Source organism: Camellia sinensis, chromosome 13 (assembly GCF_055761805.1).
Source record: "Camellia sinensis isolate YWXY chromosome 13, ASM5576180v1, whole genome shotgun sequence".
Lineage (NCBI taxonomy): Eukaryota > Viridiplantae > Streptophyta > Magnoliopsida > Ericales > Theaceae > Camellia > Camellia sinensis.
The window spans coordinates 108,713,620-108,736,916 of record NC_138973.1 but is presented as its reverse complement, the minus strand read 5'-3'; positions in this window follow the sequence as shown (position 1 = coordinate 108,736,916).

The following is a 23,297-nucleotide window of genomic DNA, read 5'->3' as shown; positions in this document are numbered from 1 at the left end:
CATTTCATTTAATCTATGCACAACTCTTATAGACTAATTTGATTTAAATTTATTATTTCCGCACATGTATGCCCCATATGTATGGTAATCTAGGATTATTGGCCATCACAACATCATTTTATTAGAGGCGGAATGGGTCGTGACAATACTTCATTGTTGTTATATTTAGATATGTGAATTAGAACCTTATGAATGTAAAGGGAGTTAGAAATTAGCCACCTATTCACAAGTTTGATTATGTAATGTAGTTTTTCCATTGTCATACATTTTCTCATCACTTTTCTCATTATCCAAGTATATTGGTTCATGTTTTTCAATCCATAACTCTAATGAGTAGTTGTGATTGTTACATGGAGCTAACTTTTCTCATTATCCAAGTATATTGGTTCATGTTTTTCAATCCATAACTCTAATGAGTAGTTGTGATTGTTACATAGAGCTAATTGGATGATTCTTAAGGTTTGGTGTTGGAAAGGGTGATTAGCTTTCATTTTGTTGGTATTTTCTTAGAAGCCCTATAGAGCTTTTATTGGCTTTATGAGGCTTCACCTTAGAAATTGTGGCAATCTGCTCTCTCCACACAATATCATGGATTTGGATATTAATTTACCCTTATCCACAAAGAGATGAATGCAGGTTTCTATTTATTTCTCTGGCTTGTGTTTCTTTTAGCTTGATCCTTGTACATATTTGTTTCTGTCCATTTGATAGCTACTGTATGTATTATATACCATATCTTGTTAATTGTTAGATAAGGCCTATCAACATCTTCCTTGAATATCGTTATAATAGGAAGGAGTAGAAATGATGAGCATTCGTTGGAAATGTTTTGTTTGTTCTATTTTGTCTCTGTTGTACAAAATAGGGTTTTCTAGATCTTCTGTACAGCTAACTAGATAAAGGGTCCGCCAAGACCATTCATTTTGCTAGCTAGATGACTTTTCTAGGCAAAACAGAGCATAATAGAGTAATTTTCGGCAGATGGTCTCCTAAGCAAGCATAAATTCTATCACAGTTTTTCTTTCTATTTCTCATGATTTGTTAGATTCAACTTTTATTGGTTGAATCAGTTCATTGTTGTACATAACTTCCAACCCTACTTCTTTTTATTCATTCATTGATATAATAACTTCCAACCTCACATCTTTTATTCCTTTCATCATAAAGGATTGTTGTAATAACTCCTAACCTTTATTTCTTTCTACCCCTTTTATTTTATTGCTTTCCATATCTGTTGATCGCATCAAATTTTCTTTGCTTCATATCCATGGTTTGCATCCATATTTCATGCATCTAGATTATATTCATTTGCATCTGTGGGTTTGTCATTTCCTATGTGATTTTGTGTGCTACATCAAACCTTGAGGTGATTTACATGTCATATACCTAGTAGCCGAATCTATAGTTGCATTTTTGTATATGTATTGCATTAGAATTTTGCATATAGGATCATGCACATTTTGTTAACTTTTTGTTCATTCTTTTGCGAGACGCCAATAAATACTAGGTGAGCATTTATATATTTAGTATCCTACTGTAGCTCGACTTTTTTGCACCCTCTTTCGGAAGTCGAATAAGCTCTACAGTATCAGACTCCCGCGGTTTTGAATCTGATTCCACAAGTGCAATGCGAAATAGATAAACATCAAAGAGTCTCAATCCGGCAAATCTTTTGGAAAATCGATTTTGAATCAAACTGCCAAAAATGGACTGTTTTGCTAGATACAGAGTCGCCACCTAAATAAATTTTTTTTTTTTGGGAAATTTAGGAAACCTATGACCCATGTCAAAGGACACGTGTCCGTCATCACCAAGATTGTCTCGGTTTGGGAACTTGGGTGTGAGAAGGGAAGGTCATGAATTGAGCACCGCCACTCGCCCGATCAAAGATCGGCCTATACTAATCATGATATGAATCTTATTTACATTATATGCTCTTGTTCTGATTATTAGTTAACATTACTATGTGATATGCACACACACAAGTATAGACTAATTTTGCAAAAATTAGAACACTTGATCTATGTTTGTTTTGAAAATTGTTTTGAATATGTACCACTTGAAAAAGTGATCGCATATGAACATTATTCAAATTATTCCAATTCAAGCAACTAGCCTTCATCTACAAGCATTCAAGCAGTTTATCATTTAACCAATTAGCCTCATGGCAAGTATGCCAAACATGGCAACATCAACATGCGATATGCTAAAAAAAGTAAAGGCTCACCTTGTGCTCCAAGCCAAAAGAGAACTGGGTTAGAAAACTGCATGATTCCTAACTATGTAATATGACTAATACAACACATGTAAAAATGCAACTAATAGGCTCGGCTACTAATATGGCATATGAATCAATTTGATAACAAGCAGTTTAAGCACGTACTTAAAGAAGTATTTTAAAATAATAATGCATAATGCAAGTTTAGAATGATGAACCAAGCCTCAGTGCATGCAATACAAGTAGATGCGAAACATGAAGTATGCTAAACAAAACATGATGCCCCTAAACTAACCATCATAAGCTAGTAAATAAAAAGGAGAAAGACGTGAGGTTGGAAGACATACACATTATTGCACCATTGCACTCTCACGAGGAGAGTCCGAATGAACTAACTAATTAGCTAAACTAATTACCTAGCTATTACAACAACAAGTGAATAAAATCAGCTAAACTAGTTAACTAATTATTACAAACTGAATGAACTAATTAATTAACTAATCTACCTAATTAAAATAATTACATCACTTTAAAAAATTAACTAGTTACAACTAATTAATTACAAAAAATATCTAAGCTAAGTAGTTAAATTGAATAAGCTCGATATGCGAGGAATGCTCATGCACGTGTTCGATTTCTACCTGAAAGGGCCACTGTTTTGCTTCCAGAAAGTCTCTGTTGCACAGTAAAACACTGATACTTTTGTCCACCTCCAGAATAGCCCTGCTCTGTTCAAAAAACACATTACTAGATTTTGCATTGGTGGCCGGCCGGTCAGGAGTGAGGGCTTGCCGGCCACCAGTGATGGCCTGCTGGCCACTACTGCACAGTTGATCTTGCTGCAATAGAGAACAAACAGAGCATGCATAGGGTGTTTTCAAGGATTTGTTTGCACAATTCACCCCTCTTTATCAGAAACAAATCAAAGGAGAGATAAAACTTGGTCCACAAACCATAACCTCAAGTAATTTCATTGCATGATGGTTTATGAACCAAGGTGTGAAAGTTCAATAAATGCAACAAAACAAGACTCAAACATCCTCCCTTTCATGAATTGATCAAGGGAAGTGGTGACCTTGGAAACTTGATTCATTTCATCACTGATGAGTATGAAATTCCTTAAGCTTCCATGTGTTCAATTAACGTCTGATTGAATACAAAACGAATTATTATCTTGCACCATTTTAGTCTTATTTTAATTACTTCATTTTAATTACCAACCATCCTTTAATTCATTGAGTCCAAAGGTGAGTTTAAGTCCTCTAAATGGAAAGAAGGCTCAAACCAAGTGTTGTCTTAGGCATAAAAGAGGCATCATACCATTGGTAATGAACCCCAAAGGGATTAAACCATTAAGCATGACATCTCAATCTCATGCTTAAACAAACAAGTAGTTTGAACCACTTTCAAAGAAAAACAAGATCCAAGAAAGGAGGGAGATTGCAGAGGTGATTAAGAGTGATCACAAGTATGTAAAGCCATAAATAAATGCAATCAACTCAAATAAGATGGTGTCTAAGGCCTAGAACACCAAACTCATAAGGACAATTATACTACAAGCATGTAAAACAAAGCTCAAATGCAACTATCAATCAAAAATAGTGCTAACATAGTCTAGAAGCAGTCCTAAAACATGCTGGAATTAAGACAAAAATAGCTAGATTAATAAGCTAAAACATAGCACAAGCTAGGCTAGTGAGCAAGACACAAGGAGGAAACACTAACCCCTTCAAATTTGGACTTCAAAACATGATTTTGGCCACTGAAATAAATTTGAAAAATAGTGTTTAAAAGCTCAAAAATAGATAGTGAAAAGATGGGAAACACAAGGGAAAAGGCCTTCAAATCAAGGTGCAAAGAAGGGTGAACCACCCCTCAACCTTTAATGGCCTTAAAACCCAAGTTTCAGCCAAAAAATATAGAGTTTTTATAGCCCAAAAATAGTTGAAAAATTGCAAGAAAAAGAGTAGATAAAGCAAGTGAAGAGGCAAAGCCTTATACATTTTGAGGAGGAAATCAATTCCAAGCAATAAAACCAAGCACACACATCCTCAAGAGCTCAAACAAAGCTCAAAGAGACCTCAGCTCAAGCATGGAGAGGTTTGGTTAAGAGTGTATAGGCAAAGGTTAAGGATATGTAGGCAATAGTGTAGAAATTTGGAAGAGAGAGAAAGAGGAAAATTTTTGCTTTAAAATTTTTATAACCTTAAAAGATGGGAGGGAGGCCCTCTATATATACAAAACATGAATTCCCCTCAAGAACATCTAGCCCTACACGTGGGAGTAGATGCAAGCATCTGTGCAAACAGCTGGCACAAAATATTTGTAAAAGACACTAGTGGCCGGCTGGCCACCACTGGTGGTCGGCAGGCCGCATCAGTGGCCGGCAACCAAGAGTGATGGCCGGCAGCCTAAAGGGGTGGCCGGTAGGCCACCAGAGGCTGCAGGCTTAAAGAACACTGGGTTTAGTCAAAAAATGAGGCAACGGGTGTGCAAGGTTTGAAAGGCTTAAAGCTGTGGCATTCCGTTGAGGACTTCGAGCACTTAGGCATATAGACTCATTATTGGGTGTGCATGCGATGACGTCCAAGTCGTAAGAGCCGTCAAAGATGGGGTGACTACAGTTGCCCCTCTTCGACAGAACTCGGAGTCATGAAATGACGTGAGTGAATGTCAAAACCCAGAGACGACGCATTTTGACAAGGCCGTAGGACTTGGACAAAGAATCAAGACATAAATAAATGGTTGCGCCCATAGGCTGCCTACGTATCCCTTTGCAAGGAATCAAACTTCTGGGGCAAGATGCAAATGATATGCATAATGACTTTGAAAGCTGGACTCATACGCTACGCGAAACCGACTGTTTTGAAAACTTATGATCATACGAGATGAGGCAATAAGCAATAATAGATGCAATAAGCAAGATAATGAGATAATAACATGTGAATGAGCAGTTTTAAGCTTAAAACCGAGACAGGTTTTATGCAAAAAGGTCTAAAACACACTTTGACCGCGCCAAAATAAGAGACGAGGAAAGAAAACACCACTTAGGGTTACGTTTCACGAATCCTGAGAAACCGAGAACAAAAACCGCTTGGGGTATCATTTCACGCGTCCCGAGAATTTGAAGAATGAGAACTGCTCGGGGTCGCGTTTCACACATCCCAAGAAACAAGAAACCGCTCAAGGTCGCGTTTCACGCATCATGAGAAACAAGAAAGACCACTCGAGCTCGCGCTTCACAAGTCCCAAGAAATAAGAAAGACCGCAGGAGCTCGTGCTTCGCATGTCTCAAGATAAAACATGCCTAAAGCCACGCGTCACGCGTCCTGAGATGCTCTAATCACGGTGAAATCGTGAGAAAAGGAGAAAAATCACTCGGGCTCGCGCTTCGCATGTTCGGAGATACAACACACCCAGAACCGCGTGTCACGTGTCCTAAGATAAAAGAAAAACCACTCGGGTTCACGCTTCACGCGTCCCGAGAAACAAGAGAATCTACTCGGGCTCGCATTTCACGCATCCTGAGAAGCAAGAAAAACTGCTCAGGCTCGCGCTTCACGCGTCCCGAGATAAACACAAGCCCAGAGCCACGCGCCATGCGTCTTAAGATACAAGAAAAGCCGCTCGGGCTTGTGTTTTGCGCGTCCCAAGATGAAACACGCCCAGGGCCGCGCGTCTCGCGTCTCGCGTCCTGAGATACAAGAAAACTTTTCGGGCTAGCGCTTCACACGTCTTGAGATGAAACATGCCCAGGGTCGCGCATCACACGTCCTGAGATATAAGAAAATTGCTCGGGCTTGCGCTTCACGTGTCCCTAGATGAAACACGCCCAGGATCGCGCGTCACGCATCCTGAGATACAAGAAAATCACTCGGGCTCGCGCTTCACGCTTCCCGAGATAAAACAAAATATGTAAAATGGAACGAGCGTGTGCGATAGATGCACAAAATAAACAGGTCAATTGAGTGACAACTCATATTCTACACATGAAATAAGAGTAAGAGCATATTTTATGCAATAAACAAACGCATATTCTATACATGAAATGTAAATGATGCGTGGCACGCATGCAACATGCATATGTGAAATGTATATTCTAAGAACAAAAATGTAAATCGAACAAAACAATACTCGGTGGTACCTCCAAGTTACCTCCCGGAGGAATTGCAATATGTTCAAAAGGATACACCTCGTTCATGTTGACAAGTGATGAACATCGTGCGCTAAAACATAGTTTTGAGCTTTCTTAGAAACAATCTGAACGCAACAATGAACCTTCCTCACACTTCTTGGGAAACAAAGACACAAAATAGCATCAGAACACAGAGGAAGGCCATCGGCCACTTGCGGGCCATAAAGAGAGGCTGTCGGCCACCTGCCGGCCATCAAAAAGCCTTGCCGGTCACCTGCCGGCCACCGATGGCAGTTTGGGGCTTTTTGGTCATTTTGCGCACGGGTCTTTTAAGTATAAGCCTTAAGGCTTCATTTCCTCACAACCTTAGGTTTGAAATTGTTCTCCTTCTCTCTCTAGACACTTCTTCTCTCTAGATCCAAGCTTTTTACGCGTTTTCCAACGCCCAACGCACACTTTATTCGTTAAACCCTCTTAATTCTCTTCCTTTTGAACAGATCAAAATTTGTTTTCGACGTTTTTTTCCTCATTTTCACCACTTTAGGGTTGTTCCCCTCGAGTTTCTCTTGAGTTTCGTGAACTTTTCCTGGCTTTGACTTTTTCTCCCATTTTCTCTCTCTTAGGGTTGACTTTTTCCAAGTTTACCCTATTTTCTCCATTTTCTTCACATTTCATCTACTTTTCACCCATTTTCCAGATGGCAGATGATATTCCACATGACGAGGCCTCTCCCGAGGTTCTGCCTGCATTTTCACCCGTTGTCGAGGCAGAGGAGTCGGTCGTTGCCAAGGTTGGCGAGGCGGCTTAGGGTATTAAGGCCGACCTCGAGGCAGAGTTTGATCCTAAGTTTGAACTGGAGCCACTACGGTTAAGGGTACGACCTTTTGATCCAGCAAGATATCATCCTCGAACGCACATACTGCCACCCGGAGGCATTAGGTGGTTCAGTGACTTTGTTCGCAGTGTACCAGAGGACCTCCTACCTTTCATCCAGCGTCACTGAGGTATGAACTCTATTTTTATGCATTCCTGCCTGTCTTTAATTGCATTTCTTGCACTACCTTTTATTTGACTGTACTTTCATCACTGCCTTATCTGATTCATTTGTTTTTTGCCACATAGGGAGTCTTGTGCCTACAGGGGGTATGGAGCTACGACTGTGAGAGATTGGTACGACGAGCTCCCTGCCGGGGTTCGTGACATTGTGGACAAAACTGGCTTTGGCATTTTTTGCTCTGGCCTGACACGGGTCATTGCGAGCCATCCTCTTTTAGGGGCGCTTGTAGAGAGATGTTGGGACACCACCATCTTCTTCCACTTCTTTACTGCTGGGGAGATGACGATGACTCCCTACGACTTCGCCATGATCATGGGCTTAGGAGTAGGGGGCGATCCGATCCCTTTTGACATCGACATGGAGGAGTGGAAGGCCGCTTGGATCGAGCTGTTAGAAGCACGCCCACCTTTGTACCGGCCAGCAATGGTTAGATATAGTTGGCTCACTGAGCAGTTCCGAGGGAGCGAGCTAGAGACATTAGAGGAGATAAAGTAGTACGCTAGAGGCTTCTTGATGTTTGTCCTCGGTACCACCTTGTTTTTGAATAGGTGGAACATTGTGGGCTTATATCTGTTGAGTGCCCTGGTGACCCTTTCCTAAGTACGCTTCTATGACTGAGGCAGAGTTAGCCTCGCCACTCTATACGGCTCCATGAGCTCTATCTCCCGCCTATGGAGAGAGTTGATTGAAGGCTACTGGCGAGCTTGGAAGGTATGCATTTTAGTTTCCTCTTTGCACTTTATATTTTCTGCTTCACATTTTCTGCTTTATATTTGTTCAACACCTGTGCTTTCTGCTTTGCACTTTCTACATCTATTCATACTGTATGCTTTTTACTTTACACTTTTTTGTATCTATTCATACATTATTGATCACATATTACTGCACTTTCCTTGCAGCTGTGGGTTTACGCATATTTTCCAGCTCTTGCCTCAGAGCCCATAGAGGAGCTCTCCTTGGCAGTTTCCTACTCGAGGTGGTATGACAGCAGGTGCCAGTGTCAGAGCCGCGAGTCCTTCGCCTTCTTCCACCATTATTTTGACACAATGGCCGCCTACGAGGTAACCCAAAACACAGTCATTTTTGCTTTAAAACTATTATGATTCACACTTTAGTAACTAACAGCAACTAACAATCTGTACATTCTCTATTTACTTATCATGTGGCAGCCTTGGGCCATGATGTTGGGTGGGGTACGGGACCAGTATACAAGGGCCTGGGCCACTTCTCGTTTTCGGATCCTGCTTAAGGGTCTAGTTTGCCGGGCTTGGTTCCTGAGTGAGCAGTTCATTCACCAGACCGTGGGCTTGCCGGATCCGATCATTTCGATGCCACCTCTGGAGTCCATGAGGTCAGCGGACAACCTATCTGTTAATGCAGTTACTCTGTTCATGGTAGGCTTAGATGCTGATTATTTTAGAGCAAATGGCGACTACGCGACCTTTATTCAGACCTACCCCATGCCACCTCTGACAGGAACTCGCGAAGGCGAGGGGACGAGGGCTCCTATGGCGAGAGAGGTGATTAGGGCGACCAGGGCCCGTGCTAGAGGGGCTTCCCCTACGGAGCAGAGCACCCATTGGCCAGAGCTTCCCACTGCGCTTACATGCTGGCGGCATACTGGGGCTGCTTATCAGATCCCGATTGAGGCCACAGCGACTGGGCACAAGCTTGCCGGGGTTCGAGGCTCGACTTAGGTATGGACGACACTTTACCATTTTGTACCCCACATTTCATTTCAGATATGTTCATTACAGACACTGATTATCCAAATGCATTTACAGGCATCCATAGAGTACACGAGGAGCGCTCTCGAGCTGATAGCCTCCTTGATGGGTGTGGTACAGAAGAGGGAGACGTTGCTCGGTCTCCATGGTATCCAAGTAATTTCTTCAGTTTGCATTTCATGCTATCAAATTTCCACTGATACACTAGCATTTCAACCAAGTCTTTCCCAAACTACATCTGACACACTATATCTGACACACTGCTGGCATACTGTACTCATATTGTATCTGATTTCTGTATACCACTTATTCTGCATACTATGCTTGTATGCACACATTGTAACTGATATTTTGAAAATTTTCTTTTTCAGATCCCATCTGTACCGATTGCATCGGCGGCGGTAGCAGCAGCACCAGCACTGGCAATACCTCCTCTAATAACAGGGAGGAAGGAGAGGGCTAGGGCACCCGAGGCTAGTGCAATCCTTCAAAGCCCATCTTGAGTGATGACGATGTTGAGACCAATGACTCTGAGGAGGCAGTGAGTTAGCATTCTGAGTCATCTAAGAGTAGAGACAATGATACGGGCTCAGGTACCGAGAGCGGATGTGATGATGCCGATGAGGGTACTGGGGCAGAGAGCGGAGATGATATCAACTTGGGTTCAGAGTTTGATTTTGACAGCGGCGCTAATGGAGATAGTGCTCTTGAGTCCTCTCATCCAAGGAAGAGGACGAAGAGGGCCTCTCGGACCTGAGGCGACTGGCGCTGATTTTTTTATTTTTTTGTTTAGTTTCTTTTTGTTTGGTCGCATTAACAAATGTATAGCTTCATATAGGTTTTATTTTTCTTTGGAACTTGTACTCCTCTTTTGTAAAAACCATGATCGGAATAAAACCTCACAGTTTTTATAAAAAGTGTTGTCGTTTTTGCATCATGAGCACCATATTTGCATGAAATGGACACGGAATCAAATTGGCCAACAGAGCACTTGATTGAAACAATGTTCTTAATCGAGTAATGAGCCGATCAGCAAACTTGCCAAATACAAATAAACAAACTTGCCAAATCCAAGAAGACTTAAAACAAGACTTTAAAACACACGAAGATGAAAACAAAACACATGCTTCAAGCACTACTTAGCACACTGGTAGACGGCAGGCCTGAGAAAAAGGCTGCCAACCAGAGATAGAGCTGGTTGGCCATAGAGAGTGGCCAGCTGGCCACCTACCGGCCATAAATGTGAGAATCGCTAGATTGTTGACAGCTGACTTCCACTCACAGCTTTATCTCCTACAAAAGGTTCAGCTTTGAGATTTCCCTTCATAACCTCATTTCAGCTGCAATTTCTTTCACAAATGAAGCCATTAGCTCTCGGATTGGATAGCGACTTTAGACGACACGAAAAAGGTAAATTTTTGGGGCTTCAACATAAATGCACTTTTTTCGTTGAGTCGTAATCCACTTTGTTTTCTATTCGTTCATGTCGTAGCTCAATGTTGGGACCCATTTACACACGTCTTTAGCTTCGGAGGACAAGAAATATGCCTGACAATTGAAGAATTTGAGGCATTAATGGAATCCCGGTGTGATGAAGAAATCATTCCTCAGCCCCGTTTTGGCCACGCCCAAGCTTTGGGACAGATGTGTGGGCTTACTCTGCACGAAGCTCGATCTTTGGCCCATAACGGAGAGTTGGACATTCCCAGCTTGATTCATTGATTTTTCGATGTCGGTGACAGAGGCAACTTTCTCTGGCGAGGTTTTCGGCAACATGCCCTCTGTTTGTGTATGCTTTCTCATTCCCTTCTTACCCCCTAGCTTTGGTGGGTCTAACATTCGATTAATCGAAGTGGCCCAAGGTCTGAAAGAAGGCAAAAGTTACACTGGTTTGGCATTGGCCGAGACATTGATAGGCTTAGACGCCTTTCATCGGCGAGAGACTACCAAATTCGCTGGGAGCCCACTGCTTCTTTAGGTATTGTTTTCCATCCTTCCTCATATGTGTTTCTCACATCACTCGGCACTTATGCTCTATTTTTCTCTTAAAAGTTCTTTTCTCACTTTTCTCTCAACATACATCTCTCTATTCTTTAATCTCTCTTTTCTTTCATCCTTTCCCAGGTGTGGCTTATGGATAAGCTGAAGGTAGTGGACTCTTACCCTAAGTACTCAGCTCAAGGCTATTTCTTCCACCATTGACTAGTGGATGTCTCGAATGAGGGATGGTGGTGCAACTAGATGTGCAACAGGTCTGCTGTTGACATAGCTTGGCGTTGCCTCTGCCTTAATCTGACCAAGATGGGTTACAGCATGGCTTGGCAACCTGGCATACAGTTGATCGGACTGACGCACTGTGTGTTCTACTTTCCCTTCCGATTCAGGCGTTAGTTTGAGCATGATCAGACTTGCCCAAAGGAGGGTGTAAAGTACCCGGTTTCATTCCTCATCTGTGGTTCGCACATGGCTAGGTACCTCACTACTTAGAGGATAAGAGAGCTTCTAACCCCTGCCCTTAGTTTCAGTTACGCCATTTCTGGCGAATGCTTGGCTTGGCTCGGCTCAAGGATGAGGCACAAACCGAGCCCACTTTGGCTTCAGAAACTTCCATAAGCACAAGCAGGGGACGCAGGAGTACCTGACTAACCTATGCCCCTAGTTTATTGCTTTGACCTTTTTTTTCAAGTGTTTTGAATGTAATAAAAGCAACTTTGATTTGTATTAGAGAGTTGGAGAACTTTTATGTGAAAATCAATGAAATTAAAGTTGTAAGTACTGAAAATTTTCTTTTTGGTCCAAAAATGGTCTAAGTTGTAAAAGGTGAAATTTGAACAAAATCAACTTTTATCAAAACTTTTCAAAACCATTTTCGAAAAGGATCACCACTGGACACGTACAGAATCAATCCTCAAGATGTACAATGCCGAATCAAAAGATCATAACTGCCTCTTGATTGAACACCACTGCTCTCCATTGTACCCAACCCTTCTCTCATAGTAAAGATCACAACCGAACCCTCAAGTAAAGAACAGACAAAGATAACTTGATCAGATACATGGATAGGACAGTTGAGTTGGAGATGATTACGACCGAACTTCAGGATGAAGTTGCCTACGTATCCCAAAGATGGGAATCAGGCCTTACGTAGTTCGGTTCAAGTTCACTCGAGTATTAACTCTCTCCTTTTGCGCTCTAACTTTTGCCAAAGTCGCTCCTTAGGGTTTTCAACCTTACGAGCTCAGTTTTTCTTCATTTCTAATTTTTCATGCTTTAGCTTTTGCCTTAGTCGCCCTTTCGGGTTTTCAGCCTAGCAAGCCTTCAAGGATAGTATTTCTTCAACTTGTCCATGTTGATCGGTTGTGAAAATTCCATGCCATCCAAGTCCATGAGAATAGCAGCTCCACCCGACCAGATAGTTTTGATGATGTAAGGACCAGTCCAATTGGGTCTGAACTTGCCCCTAGGGTCATGAATGGGAGCTCGATTGTTTTTCATCACCATATGCCCCTCTTTGAGATTTCGAGACTTAACTTTCTTGTTAAAAGCCCTGGAAATCTTGCGTTGATAACCCTGAATGTGACGCAATGCTTTCAGCCTTCTCTCGTCAAACAACATCAACTTCTCAAATCTGCTCTATTGCCAGTCTACTTCTGCTATCTGACACTCAGCCATAACTCACAGTGACGGGACTTCAATTTCAATTGGCAAAACAGCCTCCATCCCGTAGACAAGAGAATAATGAGTTGCCCCGGTAGACATCCGAATTAAAATTTTGTAGCCCCAGAGTGCGAATGGCAATTTATCTGGCTAGTCCCTGTAGGTCTCAACCATCTTCCGTAAAATATTCTTAATGTTCTTGTTGGCGGCTTCAATAGCTCCGTTGGTTTGCGGCCGGTATGTATATGACTTATGGAAAGCCACATTGTATTTCTCCAATAGTTCTAGCACCTCTTTCTTGAAGTGGGAGTCATTATCTGATATGATCTCGTTTGGGACTCCATATCGGCAAATGATATTGTTTTTGATGAACTTGGCCACATGCGATACTTTCAACGTTGCAAAGGACTGAGCTTCCAACTACTTTGTAAAGTAATCAATTGCCACCAAGATATATTCATGCCCATTCGACCCTTTTGGTATGACTGCACCGATGACGTCGATTCCCTAGACCGAGAAAGGCCATGGCAAAGTCATGTTGTACAGTTTTGACGGCGGGATATTCATGCGATTAGCATGAATTTGGCATTAGTGGCATCACCAAACAAAACCAATACAATCCTCCTCCATGGTGGACCTGTAGTAACCTTGCCTGAGAATCTTCTGGGCTAACATCACTCCGTTCATGTGCACTCCGCACTCTCTTCCATGGACGGCCTCCATCAGGCGCTTTGATTCCTCTTCTTCGACACACAACTTGTGCATTCCCAGATGACCTCTTTTGTGCAGTTTACCTCTTTTGTACAGTTTACCTCTGTAGATGATAAATTGGATGGCCATTCGTCGTATTCCCCTTTTGTCCTTGGCATTTGCCCTTGGTGGTTAAATCTCTTTTTCCAAGAAGTTCCAAATATCGTAGTACCAAGGGTTTCTGTCTTGCACTTCATCTATTGCAGCGATAGTTTCATAGACAGGCGTGTAACTCTACTCAATAATAATCAGACGCATCTGAACTCCAAGTGGGATGTCTATCATAGAAGATATAGTTGCTAAAGCATCAGCAAACCTGTTGTTCTCTCTTAGTAGATGCGTAAAAGTCAGCTTTTTCAAAACTAGGAATCAGAACATCCGGGGTCTGGTGATAAATCTTCATCTTTTCTTTTTTGACTTTCCAGTCTCCATTTGCTTGAGAAACAACTAAGTTTGAGTCCTCGATAACATCTAACCTTTTTACCCCTAATTCTAGGGTGGCTTCTAAACCAGCAATACACGCTTCATATTCTGCTTTGTTATTGGACACCTTGGACCAGAGTTAAAGGCTAAAGGTATATGGGAGTTGTCGAGTGCTATCAGCAACATACCTATCCCATAACCATATTGACTAGACGCTCCGTCAAAGTACATTGTCCAAGTCTCTTCCTCAACTTGCAGAATGGCTTCATCTGGGAACAAGTACTCCACCGCTTCATCCCCCTCTGCTGGGTGATCTGCCAAGAACTTCGCTACAGCTCTCCCCTTGACCGACTTGTGGGTAACATACTTGAGATCAAATTCGGAGAGGAGAAGCAACCAACAGGCTAGCCTACCTGTAAGCGATGATTTCTCAAAGAGATATTTGATGGGATCTAATGTCGAAACTAGAATTATGGAGTAAGCTAACAAGTAGTGTCTCAACTTCCTAGTAGCCCATACTAAGGCTAGGCAAGCTTTCTCCAATGGAGTGTAGCGGGTCTCGTAATCCAGTATTTTCTTGCTCAAATAGTAGATGGCTTTGTCCACCATATCCTCAGATTCCTAAGCGAGCATGCATTCCATTGTGCTGTCTGTCACTGACAGATACAAAATCAATGGCTTCCCCAGCTCTGGCGGCGATAACATCGGTGGATTCTGAAGGTACAGTTTAATCTGCTCAAAGGCGAATTGACATTGATCATTCCATCGGAATTTATTCCCTTTCTTCAAGAGACCAAATAGTGGTTCACAAGTCAAGGTTAATTTGGAAATAAACTGTCTTATGAATTGCACTTTACCTAGAAAGCCTCACACCTCCTTTTCAGTCCTTGGTAGTGGCATTTCTAAGATGGCCTTGATTTTGGAAGGATCTACTTCAATGCCCCTCTGTGTGATCAAAAAGCCCAGCATTTTCCCTACTATTACGCCGAAAGTACATTTTTACAAATTCAACCTCAGTCTGTATTCTCTGATCCGTTAAAAGAATTTCTTCAAGGCAGTGTAGTGGCCCTCTCTTTCATTGGACTTGCCAATTATGTCGTCAACATACACCTCATCCTCTTTGTCGATCATGTCATGCAGAATGGTGGTTTCAACCCTTTGATAGGTAGCCCTGACATTCTTCAGCCCAAACGGCATAACCCGATAACAATAGGTACCCTACGATGTAGTAAATGTAGTTTTCTCTCTGTCCTTGGGTGCCATTAGAATCTGGTTATACCTGGAAAACCCATCCATAAAAGATATCATTGCATGACCCGCAGTGAAGTTCATTAACTCATCAATGTGCGGCAGAGGAAAGCCGTCCTTCAGACTGGCTCTGTTCAAATCTCGGAAGTCCACACACATTCGGATTCTACCATCCTTTTTTGGCACCAGAACGATGTTGGCCAACCAAGTTAGATGTTCAGATTCTAACAAGAAACCTGCCTCGATCTGCTTGGTGACCTCTTCTTTGATTTTAAACACCCAATCCGGGTAGATTCTACGCAACTTCTGCTTGACGTGTCAGGCCTTAAGGTCAAAAGGGATCCGATACTGTACAATCTCAGGATCAATTCCAGGCATGTCTTCATAGGACTACGCGAAAACATCTTTGAAATCTTTTAATAAAGCGACTAAGCACTCGTGCTCCTCCGAAGACAACATGAACTCGATCTGGACCAGACATGGATACTTCTCAGTACCTACATTAATAGTAATGATTTCATTAGCACAGAATTTTGCAAACCTCTCCTCCTCTCAATTAATCAAGTTTTTCAAAGCCAAAGGAATTCCTTCCTCTTTGTTTTCATTAAAATTATGAAAATCTTGGTCAACACAATAAATAAGCGGCACTGAGAAATACTCAGAATTGGCAGTGTTCTTATTCATAAGATCCAGCTCTTCGATTACAACTGACTCAAAAACAAAAGAAAAAGAGGACCTGGACAAGACCTTGGCATCCGGGTTATCACCCCTAGAAATACCAGACATGGACCCAGAAGAATCATAATCTGATTCCGACTCCACAAACTCTGTGGAATCAGATTCTATCTTATCACCCGACTCAAAACTAGACAGGTAGCCCTCCTCCAACTGCCAAATAAGAGATGGTGTTTCAGATGCATCCAAAATGCTACTGCATGGGTTCGTACCCGGTTGGTCCCTGATCGTGGAGATGGTAAGGTTATCTCCCAATTTCTCCGAGTCAAGTAGAGGATCTGTAAGGAGACATGCTAATGTTGCCCCTACTCCAAGCTCGTTATTGTCCGAGTCACTTTCCATGCTCTGTTCAGCTTCAGTACTTGGCCTAGCCTTTTCCTCAACATCACTATCTTGCAACTACAGGTCAAAGAAGATTTCGAATCCGGGGACACGTTGCTTCACAAAATTCATCCAGGGCTCGGGAAAGTCACCAAAGGGGAAGTCTTTTCCTTCCTAAACAAAGCGGCCATTTAGTGTTCCCTGGATTAAACTATGAATGACATCATAGTGTTTCCCGACCAGCTTGGCTCTAGTTCTGCCTGTCATCTCTTCCTTTTTCCTGATCCAGTCCTCTTTGGTAGATGCATAACCCAAACCAAAAGCATGTGGATTGTGCGGCACGTTTGTCAATGTTGTGACGCCTTTCCAACCACTTTTTTCAAGTCCCATTCCTGGCACATGCTATAGTTTGTTCATGAAATAGATTGATTGGGCACTGACATACATGCCCTCGACTGCTGCCAAGATGTTCTACACTACTCGGGCCTCGGCCAAAGTAAACCCTGAGAGGAATACATCCTCCTTGCCATGGGTGATTTCCAGCACTGGTTTAGTCACCTCTGGCGAGGGATGGACAGATGAATTCTAAAAAACAATCAACACTCCTTTCCCATGAAGGTATTTCAACATTTGGTAGAGGGTAAATGAGATTGCTTTTGCTGGATGTAACCAGGGTCTCCCTAGCAGTAAGTTGAAGGTGGCTAGGACATCCAGGACAGGAAACTCGACATCCTGCTGAGCTGGGCCTACCTAGACTCTGATTTTCACCGTGCCCATGACCTCTCTGCTTGTATTATCATATGCCCGAATTACTTGGGCTGTGGGCACAAAGTCTGCCAGTCTAAGGCCGATGGCATAAGCTGTGCGAGAAGGACATACATTCATAGCTGAACCAGTGTCTATCAACACCATCGGTACCCATTTTTCCTTGCACTCAGCGGATATGTACAGGGGTTTGTTGTGGGCTGAGCCTTCCGGCGGTAGTTCTTTGTCAGAAAAGGTTAGGGTTGACCCGACACCACCTATGAAGACCAATCCCACAAGTTGTTCAGGGGTAATGTCAATGGACAATTTAACTTTGTCCATTGCTGATAGTACAGCCTATCAATGCACCCGAGAGGCCATAAGAAAACCCCAAATTGAGATATCAGCTTGGATTTTCTTTAGTTTCTTTAACACTGCCTTTTCCTCTGGATGCTTCTCTTTCTGTTTCTCAACCTCTCTATCTTTCCCAGATGCCACTTAGTTAATTAGTTTCGTTTTGTAACAATTAGCTTAATTAGTGTAACTAGTTAGCTTATTCATTCGGACCCTCCTCCACGAGGGCATAATGTTGTAATAAATGTGTGTGTGTGCGTGTGTGAATGTTTTCCAATCCCGCATCTTTCTCTCATTTATTTAATCACTTTTGATGGTTAGATTAGGGTCATATTTTCAATTAGCATACCTTATGCGTGCATGTGTGCATCCATTCATTTGTCTTGCATGCACCGAGGCTCGATGCATCATTCAAGCTGTACTTCTTTGAATTTGTGTTTAACCGCATGTTCAAATTGGTTCATATGCCATATTAGTAGCCGAGCCTATTAATTGCATTCTTCGCGTGTGTTGCATTAGACATCTTGTATAGTTAGGATCATGCATCTTTCTAGCTAGTTTCTATTTTGGCTTAGAGTACTCGATGAGTTTTATGCTTTAGCATACTTGTATGAGTGTGATGGCCATATTACCATGTTTCACATGCTTGCCATGAGGCTATGTGCTTACTTGCTAAACTGTATGAATGCCTGTGGATGAAGGCTTGCTACTTGAATTGGAATGATTCAACGAATGTGTGTTTTAAGCCCACTTTGTTGTAACAAATCATTTTTAAGCCCATTATGTTTGGTGGCAAATCCACATCTTTAAGCCCACTTGAGGGTGGCAAATTCAAACCATTTTTCGCAAACAAACATGAGTTGAATTGTTCCAAGTCTTGCAACTAATCTATACTTGCTTGTGCGCGTCACATAGTAAAGTTAGTCTAATAACTGGATTAAGAACACATAATGTTTATAAAAAATCATATCATGATTAATAAATGCTGATCTTTGATCGGGCAAGCGGGGGTGCTCATTTCAGGACCTTTCCCTCTCGTACCTAAGTTCCCGAGCCGAGGCAACTTTAGTGATGATGGACACATGGCCTTTGGCACGAGTCAAGGTTTTCTAAATTTTTCCAAAAACAAAATATTGAGGTGGCGACTCTGTATCTGGAAAAACAATCCAATTTTGGCATTATTTGATTTAAAATTGATTTTCTAAAAAGGTTTGTCAGATTTAGACACTTTGGTATTTATCAGTTTCACATTGCACTTGTGAGACTAGATTCAAAACCGCAGGAGTCCGAACTGTGAGGCCTTTTTTTTAACCCTTTCTGAAAGATAGGGGCGCAGAAAAAGGCGAGTCCACAAGGAAAAGCCTCCTATGAAGCTCCTGCATCAAATATTAAAGTTGTGAGTAAACAGACAAGACATCAAAAAAAAAGGGTATAAGAGACAAAATGCATACCCTTCTTCAAAGCAGCCCTAGTGACTCTAGAAACAAGAGGAGCAGCAGCAGCAGGAATTAAGATAGCAGGAGCAGTGGAGGTAGTAGTAGTGGTCCCAGCCTCCTTGGGCTTAGCATCTAACCCCACTAGTTGATCTTTGAGAAGGATAAAGAGAGTAAATTCAAACTCACCCAAATCTTGTATCAGTTTAAAGGTTACTTCATCCAACCTGGCTTTGGGAATTTTTAGATCTCTGATTGTAAGATTTGTGTTAGAGAGGCTACAGAGGGGGAGAGAAATCCCTTGAGTAAGCCCAAATTGCCTAGCAAATTGAGAGGGGAAATAAGCCTCAGAGATGCACTTATAGGCTGGAGAGTTCAGAGTTCTAATACAAAGCTCCCTTGGTAGCAAGATGGAGACCCGCATATCTTTGTGCGAAGGCTGGGAACACCTTTTATCAGCCAAAAATGTTCTCAGCCAAGCTGGCCCTTTGCTGGTTTCGAAGGGGCAGAAAAGGGTAGAAGGAGGAGAAATTGGGAGTTGATGGAAAAAAGTGAGATAGTAGGCAAAACTAGAGGGGTATAGGGAAACCCTAGCATATTTTTCTCCATAAGTGGTGGGATCCTGCACTAAGAATCTCAAACACCTAGAGTGTAAATCAGTAAAGTATGCAAAAAGCTAAAGTTGCAATATCTATAGAGGGCCTCCTTGGTTAACATCAAGAGGTTTCTCACAGAATTGGGAGCAGGCCCTATAAACATAACCTAAAATATAAGGAGCCAAGGCAATCTTCTTCTTCGAAGCAAGAGCTTTGGCAAAGGGAGCAAATGCAGGTATAATCCGTTAAGATGAGGTGCAAAAAAAGAACTTACATAGCCAGTATAAAATAATAAAAAAAAAGAACTCTCAGTCCTCTATAAGACCTTCCTTCTTATTCTTAGCCTTTACAAAATCACTGAAGGAAGAGTTCAAGGGTGGAATGGTGAAACTAACCAGAGGGTCTGGATAACCAAGCGTGAAGAGAGCACCAATTGGTGAAAGCCCTAAGAGATGGCAAACATCAAGAACAGTGGGGGCCATCATACCACACCGAAACTGGAAAAAAAAAAACTGAAAGCTGAGTTCCAAAAGCAAAGGGTTGCAGGGATAAAAAAAGGGTCTTCAGAAATAATGAACCTGGAGAGACGAAGGGCATCAAGGATGCAGAGCTCTTGTAGGTCCCATTCTCTGGCAACCACAACTCTGTCATACCATTCTGCCCATTCGACCGTCAATGTGGGCTAGTAGTGGTTGGGTTGATTCATCTTCCAGCTTCCCCAGTCAAGCCCCCCTTCGTAGAGAATGCAAGGATCCTTCAAATGAGAATATAAAGTAGGAAGTTGGGCGGGGGCTTCTTTAAAGATAGGTCCCAATATGTATTCTTCTTGAGCACTATGGTGAGGAATAAAGAGGCGCCTACCTATAGCACTTGGTCCACCAGCTCTGAACTTAGCAATCTCTTCATCAGCACATCTTTTCAAGGCCACAAACGGGCTTACACACTCAAGAACTGGTACTTTTAAGGAGGAAGACGCCATGAGTATGGAGTTGAAGGGAAGGCAAGGAAAACGAGTGTGAGAAAGGTAAGGATTCAAAATAGACAGCAATGGAGAGTGGGAAATATTGGACAAGTGAGGAGGTTAAAATGCGAGAAGAAGAGGTTTTAAACCTTTTTGTCCAAAATTACCCATTTAATAGAATGGGTCAAACAGACCCAAGTTTTAACCCATATGTGATTAAGGCTTTTATTTTAAATCCCTGAAAACACAAGAAAAAGAGCTGCCTCCAGGATAGTAAGTGGAAACCTATGAAGGAGGGAAACATATTTCAAATACTCAGCTTGGCTTCGAAAATAGGTAGTAAGTGTCGAAGCCAGTTTTCAAGTACTTGGCCTGGTTTTGGAAAAGGGAAGTTGGCTTCGAAGCCAGTCTTATACCTTAAACTCAAGCATAGCTGGGATTTATTTACTTTCAAAATCTTGAAGGTGTGCTTTTAGGCTTTCCATAAAAGGCAAATTCCTTCGAAGGAGTTTTTATAGTATTCTGTGAATAGAATATGGTTTTTGCTTGGTTTTTGGATTTCAGAATGAATAATCATTGCAAAGCCAGCACTTGGTTAAGTAATGTGAAAATTTTAAAGGCCAGAAGACTTACCCATACACCTTTCTACTAAAGTAAGTTCCTTCAAAGACAAATGTTGTCATTTTGAAAAGAAATTACATGTTTCGAAACACTTAAAAATGACTTTGAAGCAAGATTAGTTAGTTCGAAGCTGTTCTTTACACAAATTATATTAACAATACAATTGGAATGTGAAAACCTAAAACAAACACTATCACTCCTATGGGAAATTCCATGATTCGAAGCATTCAAAACTAGGTTTCAAAGTAAGATTGGTTGTTTCGAGGATACTATTCATAGACTATGTGAACAAAGTAAGGAATAGTGTCGCATTAACCATACAGTCGATCATGCAATTGGAATACAAAACCAAATCATGCAAATAAGAGTTGAAGAGCCCAATTGTACTGATATAAAAAATATTTACATTGGAAGGCCTATTTGGCTACAAATTCAATTTCATAATAGTGAGGGATAGAGAGAGTAACAAGTTCATTGAATTTAGTCCAACAGTGCTATATAAACTTGTGTGCTTTCTTTATCCTATCTTCAGTTCTTTCTAAACTAGGTTTTTGTAGTTGATGTGCTCTTATTTGGTGGAAAGGTTGTTCAACCTTCACTTCAAACTCAGTCTCCTTCAACTTTAATCCATTTTGTCCATATCTACATCATCCCAGTATGCTGAGTCCTTGTTCTTGAAGGCATCATATTCTTCAAGGAGGTTCTCTACTTAATACTGAGTTTGAATTCGATTGGCAGCAATTTCGTCCAATGAGTCATTGGTGGCCAAGGAGTTTTTATGCTAATTAAGTAGAAGAGGGAGCTGGTCCAAGAAGGTATGGAGTTTTGTTTGGGCTATGGGGTTAAGAGCATGACCTCGAGACACAATGTCACAAGCCCATAAGAAGTTCCGATAAGGAACATCCTCTCAAAGGACTTCGAAGGGCAAATAGGAGAAGGTAGCAAGAAAAAGTTGAGCTTTATACTGCTGAAATGCAGTTGGAGGAACTGGAGGTTGATAAGAAGAGAAATGTTGACTCTCAAAGAAAGTAAGTTTCAATTCCTCCATCTAATAAGGATTATGAAGAAGAGGGGGTGCATAAGGGTACATCCTAAAAGAAGGAGGAGATTGGGGACCATTCATACGCTCCAGTAGTCAGTAGAGCAATATTTTGCCTTCTTAGACAAGAATAAAGGACTGAACCCCAATGCTTTGATTGGATGAGGGGTCTTTTGCACTATCCTCGTTGGCAAGGAAGAAGTATACCACACTGAAAGCAAATTGTCCTCCAAACAGCGACGGCGATCAATGGGTACATAGGGATATACTACTGAACTTCGAGAAAAATGAGGCACCAGTAGAGGATCATCGAATTCGAAAATTCTGTGGTGAATTCGCTCTCTTATTTGAGGCTGAACTAGTGTTGACCAAGCGTCCCAGCCAATATTCCCAAAAGAAGAAAATGGAACAACTTCATCCCATGTAGAGATTGTTGGAGCAGATGAAGAGCTTCCAAGATCCATTTGTGCGAATGCTTGGTCCAAAGGTTCGTATGGTGCAAAAGCTTCCATAACTTGTATAATTTGGGCGGATAAGTGTGGCCAGTAAATGCATGAAGGTTCTTTCGAGGACGGTTATCATTATCAAACACCTCCTCGAATGCTCAATCAATGTTGGAGAGGGCTTGATTAGTTATTAAAGATGTAAAAGTCCCTTCAGATACCCAGATAGTGGAGGAAATATTCAAGCGTAAGGGAGAATTTAATGAAGTTCAATACTTCATTTATAAGAAGACGGTTACACTTCTAAGATAAACATGGTCCATGCACGTCCTAGGACGTGGATAGAGTGCATTGATCCACTAATATCATCAAGTATTGGATATATTAATACGGGGGTAATGTTGGCTATATATTTTGTACAGGCCAATCGCAGCTTAACAAGTGACTCGTAAAGGATAATTTGGAGAGTTAATGCAAGTCTCCAATCAGAGACGGACACGTGGCAGTTCATATTGGTAATGGTGGGTCTGCATCGCATAGAAGCAGTTAGAAGGTGTAAGATGACGTGGCCCAACGGTAACTCACAATTCAAGTTCAAATTCAACAGAAAAGCCCAACTGCAAAGAAAGCGTCGTGGGAGCAGATTGTTCGAGCCATAACCAATGATCGTAGAAAGGCATTTCAACAGTTAAAAGTCTACTTCAACGGTTACCATTGGAGAGTATAAATAGAAGAGAATGCCCTAGAATGAAAGACCCAGACTCAGATCCAGAAACCAGTCATTTACTTCATATTTTTCTTTCCAGTTCTTTAAATTTCCAATTCTTCAATTCAT